This window comes from Equus asinus, chromosome 4 (assembly GCF_041296235.1).
Source record: "Equus asinus isolate D_3611 breed Donkey chromosome 4, EquAss-T2T_v2, whole genome shotgun sequence".
Lineage (NCBI taxonomy): Eukaryota > Metazoa > Chordata > Mammalia > Perissodactyla > Equidae > Equus > Equus asinus.
Window position 1 is genome coordinate 124,019,771 of NC_091793.1, and position 17,032 is coordinate 124,036,802.

At 35.7% G+C, this 17,032-nt stretch overlaps 1 long non-coding RNA gene across 1 annotated transcript in view; it reads left to right on the forward strand.

Moving 5' to 3' along the window:
- Window positions 1-15,160: 15,160 nt before the first annotated feature.
- The window catches only part of LOC139045133 (uncharacterized), a 166,074-nt gene continuing 164,202 nt past the window's right edge, over window positions 15,161-17,032 (forward strand). Inside the window, exon 1 of the long non-coding RNA XR_011502916.1 lies at window positions 15,161-15,343. This is a non-coding gene — a long non-coding RNA (uncharacterized lncRNA). The remainder of the gene's footprint in view (window positions 15,344-17,032) is intronic.

Here is a 17,032-nt window from a genome sequence, read left to right on the forward strand (position 1 = left end):
GCAAAAGGAGCCGTATTGTGCTACAGCAAAGTTTAAATTACAATAATTCTTATTCTCATTTAAATATTTTCTAAACATATGGAATATGATCATTTGGTATTACAATTAACATTTAACATTCCATCAGAATCTTAACCTATACATGAAGAATTTAAAGGGAAACAAAAGTAAATGCTTGTATTGAAACAATATCTAGAACTTTTGTCAATAAATGTATTGTAGTTTGTATTCATTATTATTTGGTCAGGAAAATGGAAACTTCTCCAAGTGTTTCAAACAGGAAGGAATTTAAAACAGGCAATTAGAAGCTAATAAAACTATCGGAGGGCCATAGGCACAAAGCTCAGGAAAGCCACACTAGTTCTAGGATATCAGGATATACAGGGATAGCTGGAAACAACCAAAATGGTTTTTATCAACTGTCTACACCCCTGAGTTGAGTTATTTGCAGAATTGAGTTACATTGCAAAAGGATTCTCGGATGTCACTGGCAATGTTTCATATTAGCATCTTCCAAAGCACACGTATTTACCCACTGCTACTCCAAATGGGAAAAGGGCTTCCTCTTCTCTTTTTCTTTCCAAATCTTGTTCGATTGCTTCTCAGTGGCAAAATCTAGCCTGGAACTATGCTGATAAGCACTCTGGGAAATGTGGTAGAATTTTTAGACTTCCAACCCTTATAATAAGGGAGAGATTATGGACGGTGACACTATTTCTGACTACTAGCACACAGTTAATTTTTCTTACAAATGTTCAAAAAGATATCCCCCGAATTATCAAATGCAAGATAGGATTATTTGAAAGGAAAGATTACAGAGAAAGGTATTTGTAATTAGCTTTACAGCATCACCTCACCATTCTCTCTGTTTCCTGGCTCTTTATCTTCCTCAGTCTTCTTACTACCCTCTGCCTTAACTCTCCCACACCTTGCTTATTCCTGTCCTACATTCACAGTCCTACCAAAGTTTTCAGGTACGTGGTGTTGAAGGATACTGAGCCAATCTAGGTGGAAAAGCCCAAAACAAGTTTGGAGCATGGCATTATGGAGAATAGGGGTCAAGATAGGAAGGCCCTGGCCTAGGATGGGGTGGCCAGTCCCGGGGTTTCAGTCACTGCTGTATTTTTCCACAAATTAACCCTGGAGAGTCTGAAGGGAGACCCAGTTCATTGTCACTGGCTACTTGAATGGAGTCCAAGCTGATCAGAGGATGGAGCTCAGGACGCCCTGGTGGAGCAGGAGAAGCAGATCAATTGGGAACAGAGTACACGGGATTACCAAGACCAGTGCATGGAATCACCATCTTGGTGATCTGCATACCCTGGACCCAATAGTCCTCTCTCTCCTACTCTATAAGACAAAGCCCATATTGTTATCAACTTACGGTTTTACTTGATGCTTTATAATATGTTTATATCTTTATTTATTAGAAATGTGTTAACTGTTTGGTTTTACTTTTTTGTGAACTCTGAACAGATTTTTACAAAATAAGCCATATTAATGCTGACATCTTGGTATACCCTGAAATAAATTCTGACATTCGTTATGATGTTGCCATTTGGCTCATGTTGCAATTACTAAACAATGCCAAGGCTCATCTATAACCCTAAATTGCAAATGTAATAAAGTGAAAAAAAAAAGTTAAGAAAGATGGCTGAATACAATGCCCATGGCTGAAGGTTTGAAACAAATTTCTTAAAGCAAATTTCTTTGTAGTGTGTGGCATACACTCTAGAACAAAACTGACAATACCATGTTTGGGATAATGGGAATAGAGAAGTGAGAACAGCTGGAGTCAGGAGCTTCTCAGCTGTAGATTGGCCCAAATGAGGCACAAGACAGTGAATGAGGAGTCACACAGATGTGTTTGCAATCAGCCAGTGGAGGAGAAAGATTCTGACCTATACAGCTGCCTAGATGCCAATGTCTGTGGTCTGGGAGAAGAAAATGTAAAATTACTTCTTCAAACACACAACTGCTCAAACATAATCATAAATTTGAATAAAATAAGTAAAGTAAAATAAAACTAAGTGAATTAAGCATTTTACTTTGGAAGATAGAAAAAGACTGCAGTGTGAACTTGAAGGAAACAGAAAGAATTATTAAATATAAAAGCTGAAAATAATGAAATAATTGAGAAATATGAGAAATAACGAATAAGTCAAGACATGATTCTTTGGAAAAAAGAAAATAAAGTAGATAAACATTTAACTAATCTAATTACAAAATAGCTGGGAAAGTGTCGAGGGTAAATTACCAAACTAAGAAATGAAAATGAATGGAAATTAAGACTAGTAAAATTAGTTGGTTCTTCCCTTTGCAAATAGAATTGAAACCATGGTTCATAGTCACCATCTTTGGCTTGTTCACTGTCTAATGGAAAAGACATTTATAGTTCATCATTATTATGATGTTCCCTGAAGGTTTTTAGTAGTTTTTTAGTTTAGTAAATAGATTTTAACAAATTAAGGAAGTTCCATTCTATTCTCTGTTTCTTTGATCATGAATGGGCGTTGAATTTTATCACGTATCCTCTTTGTATCCATTGAAATGATCATATGGTTTTGTTTTTCACTCTGTTAATGTGGTGAATCACATTTGCTGATGTTCAAATGCTAAAGAAAACTTGCATTAGTGGGATAAACCCCACTTTTTATGACCTATCTTTCTAGTGTCACTAGATTCAATTTACTAATACTTTGTTAATTTTTGCATCTGTTTCAAAAGGCACATGGACATGTAAATTTATTTTTGTTATATTGTTTTAAAGTTTGGTATTAGGATATTACTGAATTTCTACAGAGTTTTGAAAACTTGGAGGTGAAGCATGCACCAATGAATAAATTTAGCCCTGGATTTTTCATTTTGAGACATTTTTTAATACAGAATCAGTATACTTCATAGATATAGGACTAATCAGATTTTATATTTCTTCTTTTGTCAATGTTTGAAAATGAATTTGCTCATTCATTTAGTTGTGAATGAATGAAAGTAAGTTATCAATGAACGAAGTTTTAGTTATCTTTATTGTTTCTAGTTTAATTCTGCTATGATCAGACAACACAATTGTATGATTTCATCTCTTTGAAAATTATTGAGGTTTCCTGTATGTCCAGCAGATGGTCTGTTTTAGCAAGTGTTTGATATGTACTTGAAAAGGAAAAGAAAATGCTTTGCCTTTATTAAGTGTCGTATTCTATACGTGTCAATTAGGTAAAGTTTGTAAATAATAATGAACAAATTTCTATCCCCACTAAGATTTGTCTCCTTATTCTAGCAATTACTAAGAGAAATGGGTTAAAATTTCCAACTATGGTTACCATACATTTATTTTTTTAGTTATATTAAAATTTGCTTTAGATGTCTTGAAGCCATGTTATGAAATTTCCCTTTATCTTTAGTGTTATATATTGTTTTAAAGAGCAACACAACACAGCGATCAATAGAACTTATTGAACTCTTACTTTATTCCACTCATCTTCTAAGTTCTTTGCATATATTAGCACATTTAATCTTCACAACAACACTATGAGTTAACTATTTTTAATATTTCAATTTTATAGATAAGTTACCCGAGGTTCAGAGCAACTTGGAAGTCTACATATGTAGTAAATGGCAGCAACGGCATTTGAACTCAACCAGTCTAGACCCAAATGCTTTTTATTTATTTATTTGTTTTATTTTATTTTACTTTTGACCTAAATGCTTTCATTAGCTGCAGAATACTGACTTAAGTAAATGAATGGTTATGCCACATTTTTTGGTAGAAAGACTCTAAAATAACAGTCTGGCAAGTTATTATTGTTGTTATTAAGAGCCAGAAAGTAAATATTTTGGGCTTTTTGTGCCAAATACAATTTTTTTAAACAACCCTTTAAAAATATAAAAAACATTCTGAGCTCACAAGCCATACACAACTAGATGGTTTGCCAGATATGTCCCATGGGCCATAGTTTGCAAACTCCTGCTCTACACCATGAAGATATGAATTCTCCCTAAGTTTTATGCACAAGTTAAATATCGTTTCAATAATAATCTACTGCCTTATTTGAATGGGGAAGAACTAGAGAAACTGAAAATGAATTTTATATGAAGAAAAATAAATAAGGAAGTAAAAGCAGAAAATTTGGAAATGAAAAAGCAGAAGCTGTAGGGGGTAATTATTCATGAAACATAACATATTGCAAAAGCTCCGTTAATTAAAACAGTGGATGAAACATACACTATCACTGCTTCCATATGTTTGCATAGTAGTGATGGTTACAGGTGACAAGTAAATAAATATGGAGTGTATCACATGTAATAAACACTATGATGAAAAACAAAACAGGAAGAGGACAGTAAATCAAAGGGAGATGCAACTTTTCCTGTATGGTAAGGGAAATTTTGTCTGTGAAGTAATTTGAATATCTAGAGAAGTTGAAAATGCTCGTTTCTAATACTGAGGAATTCTAATTTTACATATATCTTGAAAAGCAGTGTTTCTCAATCTTAGATGCACATTAGAATCATTTGGAAGCTTTTAAACATGCTAATGCCTGTACCCAGGAGACTTGTATTTATTTTATCCAGGGTGAGCACAGGCATCAGTATTTTGTAAAGTATCTTCAGGTGACTCTTATGTGCAGCCAAGCATGAAGATCTTGCTTTAGAGAAACTCCTGGGGAGAATAAATATGCTTGTAACTACAAGGAAATATGTACAAGAATACATATCGCAGCTTGTTTAAAAATCTGGCACACTGGAAACAATTTAAATGTCTTTCAACATGTGAATCTGTAACTATTGTATAATGATATAAAGGAATATCATGAAGCAGTGAAAATATGTAACCAGAACTATATATATATCAAGTTGTGAAAATATCCAGTCACACTGTTAAGAAAAATAATTTTTAATGGTAAGTACAGAATATTGTAGTATATGAAATATGTTTTTAAAAATTGCAATTCAGACTGTGTGGCATATGACCAAAGTAGAAATCATCACAGGAAAATTCATAGCACTAGTCTATAAAATTTGGAATCAAGAATGAATAGGGTTGGTGTCAAGATGGTAGAGTAGGCAGACTCTGAACTCACCTCCTCCCATGGATGCAACAAATTTACTACTCTCGGAACAATTACCCCTGAGAGAGAACTGAAAACTGGATAAAAAGAACCCTCACAACAAGGTACAGTTCTGACTGAGGTGGAAGATGAAGAAATTCCTTCCTGGAGAGAAAAAAACCCACCTTTGCAAGCCAAGGCACTTCATGGCTGGTTGGGAGCCTTCCTTGGAGGAGTAGGGGACCTGAGCAGGGAAGAATTACCACTATGAGCATCCTTTGGACTCAGCACAATGGAGATAAGTCTCATAATATCTGGCTTTGCTGGTTACTAACAACAACGAGGAATGCTGCCAGGAAAGCTATTGGACAAAAGGGGAAAAAAGCCAGTTCTTAAAAGACCCATGCACAAATTCACCCATTTTTGAAAGCAACCTAAAATCACCAGAAAGAAATGTACACAGTCCTTTGGTGAAAAGAGACTGACCTGTCAGGCTCTGGGTGCATCTTGGCAAGAGGGGAGACCTCCCTGTGGACTGAGACATTGGTAGCAGCCATTATTGTGACCTAGTACAGGAATGCTGACACAGACACTGGCAGATGCCTTTCGAGTTCTTCCACTGGGCAGTCCAGGGTCTGCCCCACCCACTAGAGCACTGATTTAATCCAGCTCAGCCAGGGCAGGCAGCCTGACCTATGAACTGGCCCCACCCAACAGCAAGCCCTTGGGCAACTTGTGGGCCTGCATAGGCTGGGTGCCTGGATCCTCTGCAGCTGGGAGAGTGGGTCAACTTCAGCCAGGCAGGGCATGTGAGAGGAGCAGGTGGAGTGTGGGGGACATTGGTGGAGTGTGTGGGACCTCTGCAGTGAGGCAACTGGGTCCGCTTCTGGAGGTCAGGGCAGGTGCAAGGGGAAGGACTGTGTTGATGGTGTGTGTGGCTCTGTGGGTGGTGGGGCTTAGCTGCAGAAGACTTGTGCTTCTCAAACAGCCACATAGGAGATTGACCCCACATTCCAAAGCCTGAAACAACCGGTTTCTCCCATGCCTGGGGCCAGCCCCACTTAGCTGCAATCCTCAGAGAGCTGACAACAGCCTTGCAGGCCAGAGCCCTACAACAATTGAAAACTCCTGAGCTTAGCAACCACTAATGCTGGGGGCCAACTCATTTAACAGAAAAACTGCAACCAGAATGTGCTATTAGATCTTGTAGCTAACTGTGCTGGAACTCACCATGCCCCATGAAGTGACTGAAGGAGTCACAGCAGCCACACCATTACAACCAGCTGGCTAGGAGGACAGCCTAGACTCCCTGAGAACCTGCAGCAAGAGCAACCCTGCCACAACAGAAGGACACATGTGGCCCACACAGGGGACACCCCTGGAACACTTGAAACCAGTGACAAGAGGGAATCACACTGCTGGGCCTCATAAGGCCTCTCTTACATAAGGCCATCTCTCCAAGATCAGGAGATGTAGTTGACCTACCTAATACATAGATACAAGAACAGAGAAAGAGGCAAAATGAAGAGGCAAAGGAATACGTTTCAAGTAAGGGAACAGGACAAAACCCTAGAAAAAGAACTAAATGATAAAGAAATAAACTATCTACCTGACAGAGTTCAAACAAAATGTCATAAGGATGCTCATTGATCTTGGGAGAAGAATGGATGAACTCAGTGAGAACTTCAACAAAGAATTGGAAAATATAAAAAAGAACCAATCAAAAATGAAGAATACAATACTGGGAATGAAAAATTCACCAAAGGGACTCAATAGCAGAGTAGATGATAGAGAAGAACATATGAACAATCTGGACGAAGACTTGAGGAAATCACCCAAGCTGAAAAGATAAAAGAAAAAAAGAATTAAAAAGCATGAGAAGAGTCTAAAGGACCTCTTGGGCAAAATAAAGCACACTAACATTTGTAATATAGGTGTCCCAGAAGGAGAAGAGAGAGACAAAAGGGCAGAGAATCTGTTTGAAGAAATAATAGCTGAAAACTTTCCTAACCTAAGGAAGGAAACAGACATCCAGGTACAAGAGGCACAGATGGTACCAAACAAGATAAATCCAAAGGGGCCCACACCAAGGCATATTATAGTTAAAATGTCAAGAATTAAAGATAAAGAGAGAATCCTAAAAGCCGCAAGAGACATGCAATGTTTCATACAAAAGAAACCCCATAAGGCTATCAGCTGACTTCTCAGCAGAAAGCTTACAGGCTTGAAGGGAGTGGCATGATATATTTAAAGTGCTGAAAGGAGAAACCTACAGCCAAGAATACTCTATCTGGCAAGGTTATCATTAATAATGCAAGGAGAGAGAAAGAGTTTCCCAGACAAGCAAAAAATAAAGGAGTTTATCACCAAGAAAACAGTTTTACAAGAAATGCTAAAGGAATTTGTTTGAGTGGGAAGGAGAAGACCACAAATAGTAATAAGAAAATTGTCCAAAAAAAAGGCAGTAAAATCACTGTCAAAGGCAAAAATACAGTAAAGGTAGCAGATGAACCACCTATGAAGATAATATGAAGATCAAGAGACAAAAGCACTAAAATTACCTATTTCCATGATAAGAGGGTAATGAATACATACAAAAACAAAAAGGAGATTAGATATAATATCAAAAACATAAAATGTCAGGGGAGGGAAGTAAAAGAATACAACTTTTAGAAAGAGGTTGAACTAAAGAGACCATCAACTTCATATAGATTGCTATATATGTAGGTTATTATATAGAAACCTAATGGTAATCACAAACCAGGAACCTATAATAAAACACAAAAATTGAGAGAAAGGAACCCAAACATAATAGTAAGAAAGCCGTCAAACCACAAGAGAAGAGAACAAGAGAAGAAAGGAAAGAGAAGAATTAGTAAAACACCCAGAAAAGGAAACAAAATGACAATAAGTACATACTTATCAATAGCTACTTTAAATCTCAATGGACGAAATGTTCCAATCAAAGGCATAGAGTGGCTGATTGGATAAAAAATCAAGACCCATATATATGCTGCATACAAGAGACACATTTCAGACCTAAACACACTCACAAACTGAAAGTAAAGGGATGGAAAATGATACTCCATGGAAATAGCAGTGAAAGAAAGCTAGGGTAGCAATACTTATATCAGACAAAATAGACTTTAAAAGAAAAACTGTAACAAGAGACAAAGAAAGGCACTACATAATGATAAATAGAACAATCCAACAAGAGGATGTAACACTTGCAAATATCTATGCACCCAACATAGGAGCACCTAAATATATAGAGCAATTATTAATAGACATAAAAGCAGAAAAAGACAGTAACACAATAACAGTAGGGGACTTTAACACTCCACCAAAAGATAGATCACCCAAACAGAAGATCAGTAAGGAAACATTGGCCTTAAACAACACATTAGACCACATGGACTTAGTAGATATATACAGAACATTCCATCCAAAAACTGCAGAATACACATTCTTTTCAAATGTTCATGGAACATTCTCCAGGGTTGATCACACATTAGGTCACAAAACAAGTCTCAATAAATTTAAGAAGTTTGAAATAATACCAAGCATCTTTTTGTGAACACAACAGTATGAAACTAGAAATCAACTGCAGGAAGAAAATCAGAAAACCCATAAATATGTTTTTAAACATGTTTAAAACAAATATGTTCTTAAAATGCTATTGAACAACTATGGGGTCAATGAAGAAATCAAAGGAGAAATCAAAAAAAAATCTGCAGACAAATGAAAATGAAAATTTGACATGCAAAAATCTATGGGATTCAGCAAAAGCAATTCTAAGATGGAAGATTATGGCAATATAGGTTTACCTCAACAAACAGGAAAAATCTAAAATAAACAATATAAAAGTGCTCCTAACAGAACCAGAAAAAGAAAAACAAACAAAGCCCAAAATCAGTAGAAGGAAGGAAATAATAAAAACCAGAGCAGAAATAAATGAAATAGAGACTAAAATAACAGTAGAAAAATAAATGAAACCAAGAGCTGGTTCTTTGAAAAGATAAGCAAAGTTGACAAACTTTTAACTAGACTAACCAAGAAAAAGAGAGAAGGCTCAAGTAAATAAAATCAGAAATGAAAGAGGAGAAATTACAACAGACATCTCAGAAATACAGAAGATTATAAGAGAATACTGTGAAAAGTTGTATACCAACAAGTTGGATAATCTAGAAGAAATGGATAAATTCCTAGAATCATACAACCTTCCAAAACTGAATCAAGAAGAAACAGAGAATTTGAATAGACCAATCACGAGTAAGAAAAATGAAAAAGTAATCAAAAACCTCCCAAAAAATAAAGGTCCAGGACCAGATGGCTTCCTTGGTGAATTCTACCAAACATTCAAAGAAGACTGAATACTTATCTTTCTCAAACTCTTCCAAAAAGTTGAAGAGGAAGGAAGATTCCCAACTCCTTCTACAAAGCCAATATTACCCTGATACCAAAACCAGACGAGGACAACACAAAACAAGAAAATTACAGGCCAATATCAGCGATGAACATCGATGCAAAAATCCTCAATAAAACACTAGCAAATTGAATACAACAGTACATTAAAAAGATCAGACACCATGATCAAGTGGGATTTGCTCCAGGGATGCAGGGATGGTTCAACATCTGCAAACCAATCAACATGATGCACTACACTAAAAAATGAAGAATAAAAATCACATGATCATCTCATTAGATGGAGGGAAGGTATTTCACAAGATACAGCATCGATTTGTGATAAAAACTCTGAATAAAATGAGCATAGAAGGAAAGTACCTCAACATAATAAAGGCCATATACAACAAACCCACAGCTAATATTTTCAATAGAGAAGAAGTGAAAGTTATCCCTTTAAGAACAGGAACCAGACAAGAATATCCACTTTCACCACCGTTTTTTGTTTGTTTGTTTTTGTTTTTTGAGGAAGATTAGCCCTGAGCTAACATCCACTGCCAAACCTCCTCTTTTTGCTGAGGAAGACTGGCCCTGAGCTAACATTTGTGCCCATCTTCATCTACTTTATATGTGGGATGCCTACCACAGCATGGTCTGACAAATGGTGTGCAGGTCCACACCTCGGATCCAAACCAGCGAACCCCAGGCCACCGAAGTGGAATGTGCAAACTTAACTGCTGTGCCACCCAGCTGGCCCTTATTTCATGATACATTTTTAATGTTTACAAAGTTACTTGTTTTGATTTAAGACTACATGATACTAAAATGTGCAAACATCAACAGTTTCAAATTGTCCAGATTGTAGCATTAGGAAGAGAAAATATCTGAATGATGAACTGAATCTTTCACTTCTCTACTTGACTATTTCATGTTTTTTGGTCGCAGGATTTATTTCTAAATCTTTTTTATTGTGAATTGAATTTCCCAAGACAGCTGACTTCTTATGATTGTGTTCTTCAGAATTTTACAATAGTGTGTTCATTTTATTTTAAAAATATTATGTTTATTTTAAGTTAAATGTGTCATAATAAACAATGCACATTGTGTGAAAATGAAAATATATAAAGTGAAAAGCAAGTCTCCTTCTGAAACTCATTCCCTAAAGGCAACCACTAGGTATAGATTATTTTTTGTAAAATTCCAGAAATGTTTTGTTTACAAGTATGTATAAATGTACATTTCTGTGAACTCAAGTAGGAACATACTGTAAACACTGTCATATATCTTTTTTTTTTCACTGAATTTATCCTGGTGATCCTTAGTATCAGCACGAATAAATGTATCTATTTGTCTTACCCCTGAAGTAGCTTAAATAGCGCCAGCTTATGTGTTAGAGGTTTTGACAAGGCTAACCTCTGAAATATTTGAGCCTCCTGCCTTTTAGGGATGTAGCACTTCTAAAGTATTTTTCTCCCATGACGATTGTTCTTTTTTGGGATTTCTCTCTTCTGGGCTCAAATTTGGTTATTCGTGTTTTCCTATAAGAAGTTATTTTTCTAACATTTCAAAAACACTAATATTCCTATCAATTTTCTCTTTTGTGGTAATTTTCTTATTCCCATTTTTAATCGTTTGTGTGCTTTCTCCTTTTGTTTCTTAATTAAAATAGATGGTAGTTTGTCTATTCCCTCCAATAGAAAGCTCTTCATGATACATGTATCTGTATAAGCATAGAACTATATAATTTCAGCATTTATCTTATTTATTTTTGTAGTTTTCTTATTTTTTAATGGTTTGAACAGAATATTTACTATATTTTTATTCATTCTTTTTTTGGCTTAAAAGATTAGTAATTTATTACTCTATATTACAGAAAGTTCAGGAGTAGGGCAGTTTCAGAATTGGTTAATTCAGTGGCTCAATACTGTCACCAGAGATCCAGGTTCCAAGCTTTTGTTCCGCCATTTTCGTCAAGGTGGCCTAGCTTCCCTTGTAGTGGCAAGATGACCGCTGCAGTTTCCCAGTCCCTTTGAGAAACAGCAACAAGTAGAGGCAGAGTTGGACCCTGTTGACCAGACCTAGGCCACATACTCCTTGCTAATCTCATCATTAATTAAGGTGAACGCCACAGACTCACCAAAATTCACCCCTTGGACCTGGGCAAGCCTTGCTTATGTCCTCAAGAGGACTGTGGACACCTGAATAAAATCATGGATCTCATCAGCAAGGAAGAAAGGGCAGTGGCCAGTGTGGACGCCTTTCCAATATTGTTTTATTGTTTCCCATAAATAACAAAAAAATTCTCTTTCAGTTGAGAGGCTGAGTGAAAAGTTGCCTTCCTTAGGTATATTGTTTTCAGCTTACACTCTTAGTGGTGAAAAAAATACCAAGAGGAGACTGAAACCATTGGAAAAACGTCCAGAACAAAGAACAAACGCTCTCCCTGGAAGGAAAGGTTTTGATCTTACAATCATAGCTGCATTTATTCTTTCACTTCCAAAGTCCATAAAAATACTTCTAAGCAAAATTAACTTCCAAGTCCATAAAAGTGGGATTTATCATTTACAGCATGACATTCATAGTATCCATTTTTGGTCCTGGCAAGGGGAAACTGAGAGAAAGGTGTGAAGAGTTCCTAGTCTTTGAAGATGACTAACAACGTAGTATACAGTTACTTATATTCCTGAAATCAAAGTATGCAGTTGTATTCGCTCAAATCTAACCAGCAAGAGAGCTTAAGTACAATTTAACTTATAACCTTTTTTCTCCCCAATACAGTTGTGTTAGGTGTTCTTTTTACTTTTTATACTTATTTATTTATTTTTTTATGGCAGTAACTAGTTTATAACATTATATAAATTTTAGGTGTATATCACTATATTTCAATTTCTGTGTAGATTACATCATGTTCACCACCCAAAAACTAATTGCAATCCATCACCACACACATGTGCCTAATCACCCCTTTCGCCCCTCTTCCTCCTCCCTTCCCCTCTGGTAACCACCAATCCAATCTCTGTCTCTATGTGACGGTTTGTTGTTTTTATCTTCTACTTATGAGTAAGATCATACCGTATTTGACTTTCTCCCTCTGACTTATTTCACTTAGCATAATATTCTCAAGGTCCATCCATGTTGTCACAAATGGCCAGATTTCATCATTTCTTATGGCTGAGTAATATTCCCTTGTGTAGATATACCACATCTTCTTTATCCATTCGTCCCTTGATGGGCACCTAGGTTGCTTCCAAGTTTTGACTATTGTGAATAATACTGCAATGAACATAGGGGTGCATGTACCTTTACATGTTCCTGTTTTCATATTCTTTGGAGAAATACACATCAGTGGAATAGCTGGACCATATGGTGTTCTATTCTTAAATTTTTGAGGAATCTCCACACTATTTTCCATAGTGGCTGCACCAGTTTTCACTCCCACCAGCAGTGTATGAGAGTTTCCTTCTCTCCACATCCTCTCCAACACTTATTGTTTCCTGTCTTGTTAATTATAGCCATTCTGATGAGAGTGAGCTGATACCTCATTGTAGTTTTGATTTGCTTTTCCCTGATAGTTAATGATGTTGAGCATCTTTTCCTGTGGCTGTTGGCCATCTGTAAATCTTCTTTGGAGAAATGTCTGTTCAGATCTTTTTGCCCATTTTTTAACTGAGTTGTTAGTTTTTTTGTTGTTGAGATGTATGTGTTCTTTACATATTTTGGATATTAACCCCTTATCAGATATAGGGTTTGCAAACATCTTCTCCCAATTGTTAGTTTGCCTTTTCATTTAGTTGACAGTTTCCTTTGCTGCACAGAAGGCTTTTAGTCTGATGTAGTCACAATTGTTTATTTTTTCCTATTGTTTTCCTTGCCCGATCAGGCACGGAATTTGAAAATACGCTGCTAAGACCCATGTCAAAGAGCATACTGCCTATGTTTTCTTCTAGAAGTTTAATGGTTTCAGGTCTTACCTTCAAGTCTTTAATCCATTTTCAGTTAATTTTTGTGCATGGTGCAAGATAATGGTCTACTTTCATTCTTTTGCCTGTGGCTGTCCAGCTTCCCCAACACCATTTGTTAAAGAGACTTTCCTTTCTCCATTGTATGTTCTTGGCTCCCTCGTTGAAAATTAGGTGTCCATAGATGTGTGGGTTTATTTCTGAACTCTCGATTCTTTTCTATTGAGCTGTGTGTCTGTTTTTGTGCCAGTGCCATGCTGCTTTGGTTACTATGGTTTTGTAGTATACTTTGAAATCAGGAGTGTGATACCTCCAGCTTTGTTCTTTTTTCTCAGGATTCCTTTGGCTATTTGGGGTCTTTTGTTGTTCCATATAAATTTTATGTTTCTTTGTTCTATTTCTGTGAAAAATGTTGCTAGTGTTTGATCAGCATTGCACTGAACCTGTAGATTGCTATAGGAAGTATGGACATTTTAACTATGTTAATTCTACCAATCCAAGAGTATGGAATATCTTTCCATTTCTTCATGTCTTCTTCAATTTCTTTCAAAAATGTTTTATAGTTTTCGGTGTCCAGATCTTTCACCTCTTTGGTTAAGTTTATACCTAGGTATTTTATTCTTTCTGTTGCAATTGTAAATGGGATTGTATTATTAATTTCTCTTTCTGCTACTTCATTGTTACTGTATAAAAACACAACTGATTTTTGTATGTTGATTTTGTACCCTGCAACTTTATCATATTCATTTAATTTTTCTAAAAGCTTTTAGTGGCTTCTTTAGGGTTTTCTATATATAAAAATCTATATATAAATCTCTCTATAAAATTTCTATATATAAAATCTGCAAATGGTGACAGTTTCATTTCTTCCTTTCCAGTTTGGACCCCTTGTATTTCTTTTTCTTGCCTGATTGCTCTGGCTAGGACTTCCAATACTAGGTTAAATAAGATTGGTGAGACCAGCCTGGTTACAGAGATGGTAAAATGTGAATAACTGTGCATCTTAAAATTAATAAAATATAATAATGCCAGAGTGCTATATAAGGAAATAGTATTTATGTGCATATGTAAAAGCAGTTTATAAGAATGTCTGTTGCTCTACAGCCTCAGCAATATTTGGCATTATCAGACTTGATAATTTTTACTGGGACTCTGAATATAAAATAGTATTCTGGTTGTAACTTGCATTTCGCAATTAGTTAACTTTTACATCTGACCGCTTATATGAATTATATATAATTTCTGATTTCTTTTGTAGTTTTCATTATTGATCTTGCCAGATAGTCTATTATTCTTTTCAAAAAGAGATTAATTTAGAAAGATTTAAAAATTATTTTCAATTTTATGAATTTTAAAATTATCATTTTGTTATTGCATTCCAACCGTTGCATGCGGACAAAGAACAGGTTCTGTGTAAAACCAGTTCTCTGAATTTTGTTGAATCTTGTTTTATAGCCTATGCTTGATCAACTTTATATTCCAAGTTTGAGTCAAATGAATATTATCCAGATGTTAGGTAGAATGTTCCATACATGTCTGTTGATCAAGCACGTTAATTTTGTTATTCAAATATTTTATAGGTCAAGAACCGTAAAGATATTTTCATATGACAACTGAAGGTTATCCTTTTTCATGGTTAATTTGGTCAAAAGACAAAGCATTTTTGTAAATGCAAAGTAGTTTTGTAAATTCTTGCACTTGCACAAATGAATGAGACATTGTAAGATTGGTGTTTTTTTTCTCCCCAAGGCCCTCTGGTACATAGTTGTATATTCTTCGTTGTGGGTCCTTCTAGTTGTGGCATGTGGGACGCCGCCTCAGCGTGGTTTGATGAGCAGTGCCATGTCCGCGCCCAGGATTTGAACCAGTGAAACACTGGGCGGCCTGCAGCGGAGCACGCGAACTTAACCACTCGGCCATGGGGCCAGCCCTGTAAGATTTGTTTTTAATATATTTTTTATTACATAAGGTATAGTTGCTATTTATTTTAGAAAAACCCAATAATTGTGCTAAATTTTTAGAATTTGTAAAATGGTAAATTTGATCTTCTTTGATGAAAACTATAGTTCATGGTTGTTTATGTAATTTATATATATTTTTTCATGAATTGACAGTTCTATATAATAATCATATTTAGTTTTAAATATTGGAGGAGATTTATTGTGGTTTTAAATTGCATTTATACTACCAATGCTTTATTATGAACTATTTTAATCATAGAGTGAATGGCTCCTCATGAGAATTAGCCCCTCAGTCTCTTAATGAGGTGAGTAGTCAGGCCAAGCTTGAAAGGAGTCAAATTCCTTTTGCTTCGTGATATCTACAATTTTATGTGATTCTCCTGCACAGAGCCCCAAAACATTTTACAAAGGACAAATTTGGATCAACAGAAGATTAAATGTAAAATTCAATAGCTTAACTGCCTTAAAATCTTGTAGGACACAATGTGTATCAACTAAACAGTATACATGTCATTATAGAAACAAGGAAGCAGGCTGGAGCATTGGTGCTAATTATAGCTTCTTAAGTCTTCAAAATAAATGGGTTAAATAGTGATAAATGCCTTCATCAGTTTGATATGTTCTTAATTTTGAAAAATGATGTAAGGCAGGAAAGATTGTTAAAGCTAAAATATCAGGAAATTACCTCATTTTAAAACAACATCTGACAATAAAAATGAGGTGATACCCTGGATAGCCTGTATTGTGGTTTAAATGTGAGTTGCGATATAAATGATTTCAGTCAAATACTTCCACCTTCTTGAACTCTTGGCCAATCTGTCTTCATTATGACACAGTGATGGTAAACAATCTATCAAAAAAGTTATATATTATAAATATTCTATATTCATAAGGAGTGTTGATTACTTTCCGTAGACTCCTAATTATTCTCCACGCCTTAGCTAGTTTTCCTGCTAGATACGATTTCCGTTTTAAAGTACTCCATACATGCTGAATCCTCCTTTAGTCCCCATTGCTTATACAATTAAATCTAAATGCACTGGCCTGGGATTAAACGTCTCCTGTAAATGCCAAGATTGTAAGTCTGGTGTGCCTGAAACAGTCTACGTTTATACCCGTTATCCTGGCATATTTGTTAGTAGTGTGCCTTTCACTCTTGAAAATGTTCTGTTTCAGAATATATAATCATCCTATCCATAATCAAATTCCAGCCAACTTTCTCAATTATATCTTATACTGAAGTGTGTTTTATACATCTCATTCTCAACATGAAGTAAATTGCTTTATGCTCCCTGTGTGTTTTTCCTTCTTTTCTCTTCTTGCACCTCTGTTTATACAGTGTTTTTGTCCTCTCTGAAATGATCTTCATCCTCGATTGTTTTTGTCTCTCCTTCAGTATCCATCTTAGATGTCACCCCTTTCACAAAAACTTGATTCCCGATTGGAGGCAATCTCTTCTTTCTCTAACTTATATGCTGTTTTACCTAGATTCGATTAACAGTACAATTTTCTGTTTTGACTTGAGGCTGTTTAGTAAACATCTGACCTACCCTACTTGATTCAATGTTTCTTTGAAGCAGAATCAGTGCTTTACTGTTTTATCATTCATGGCGCCAAACATCTAGGACATGACCAACAAATACTGGTTGATTAAATAAAT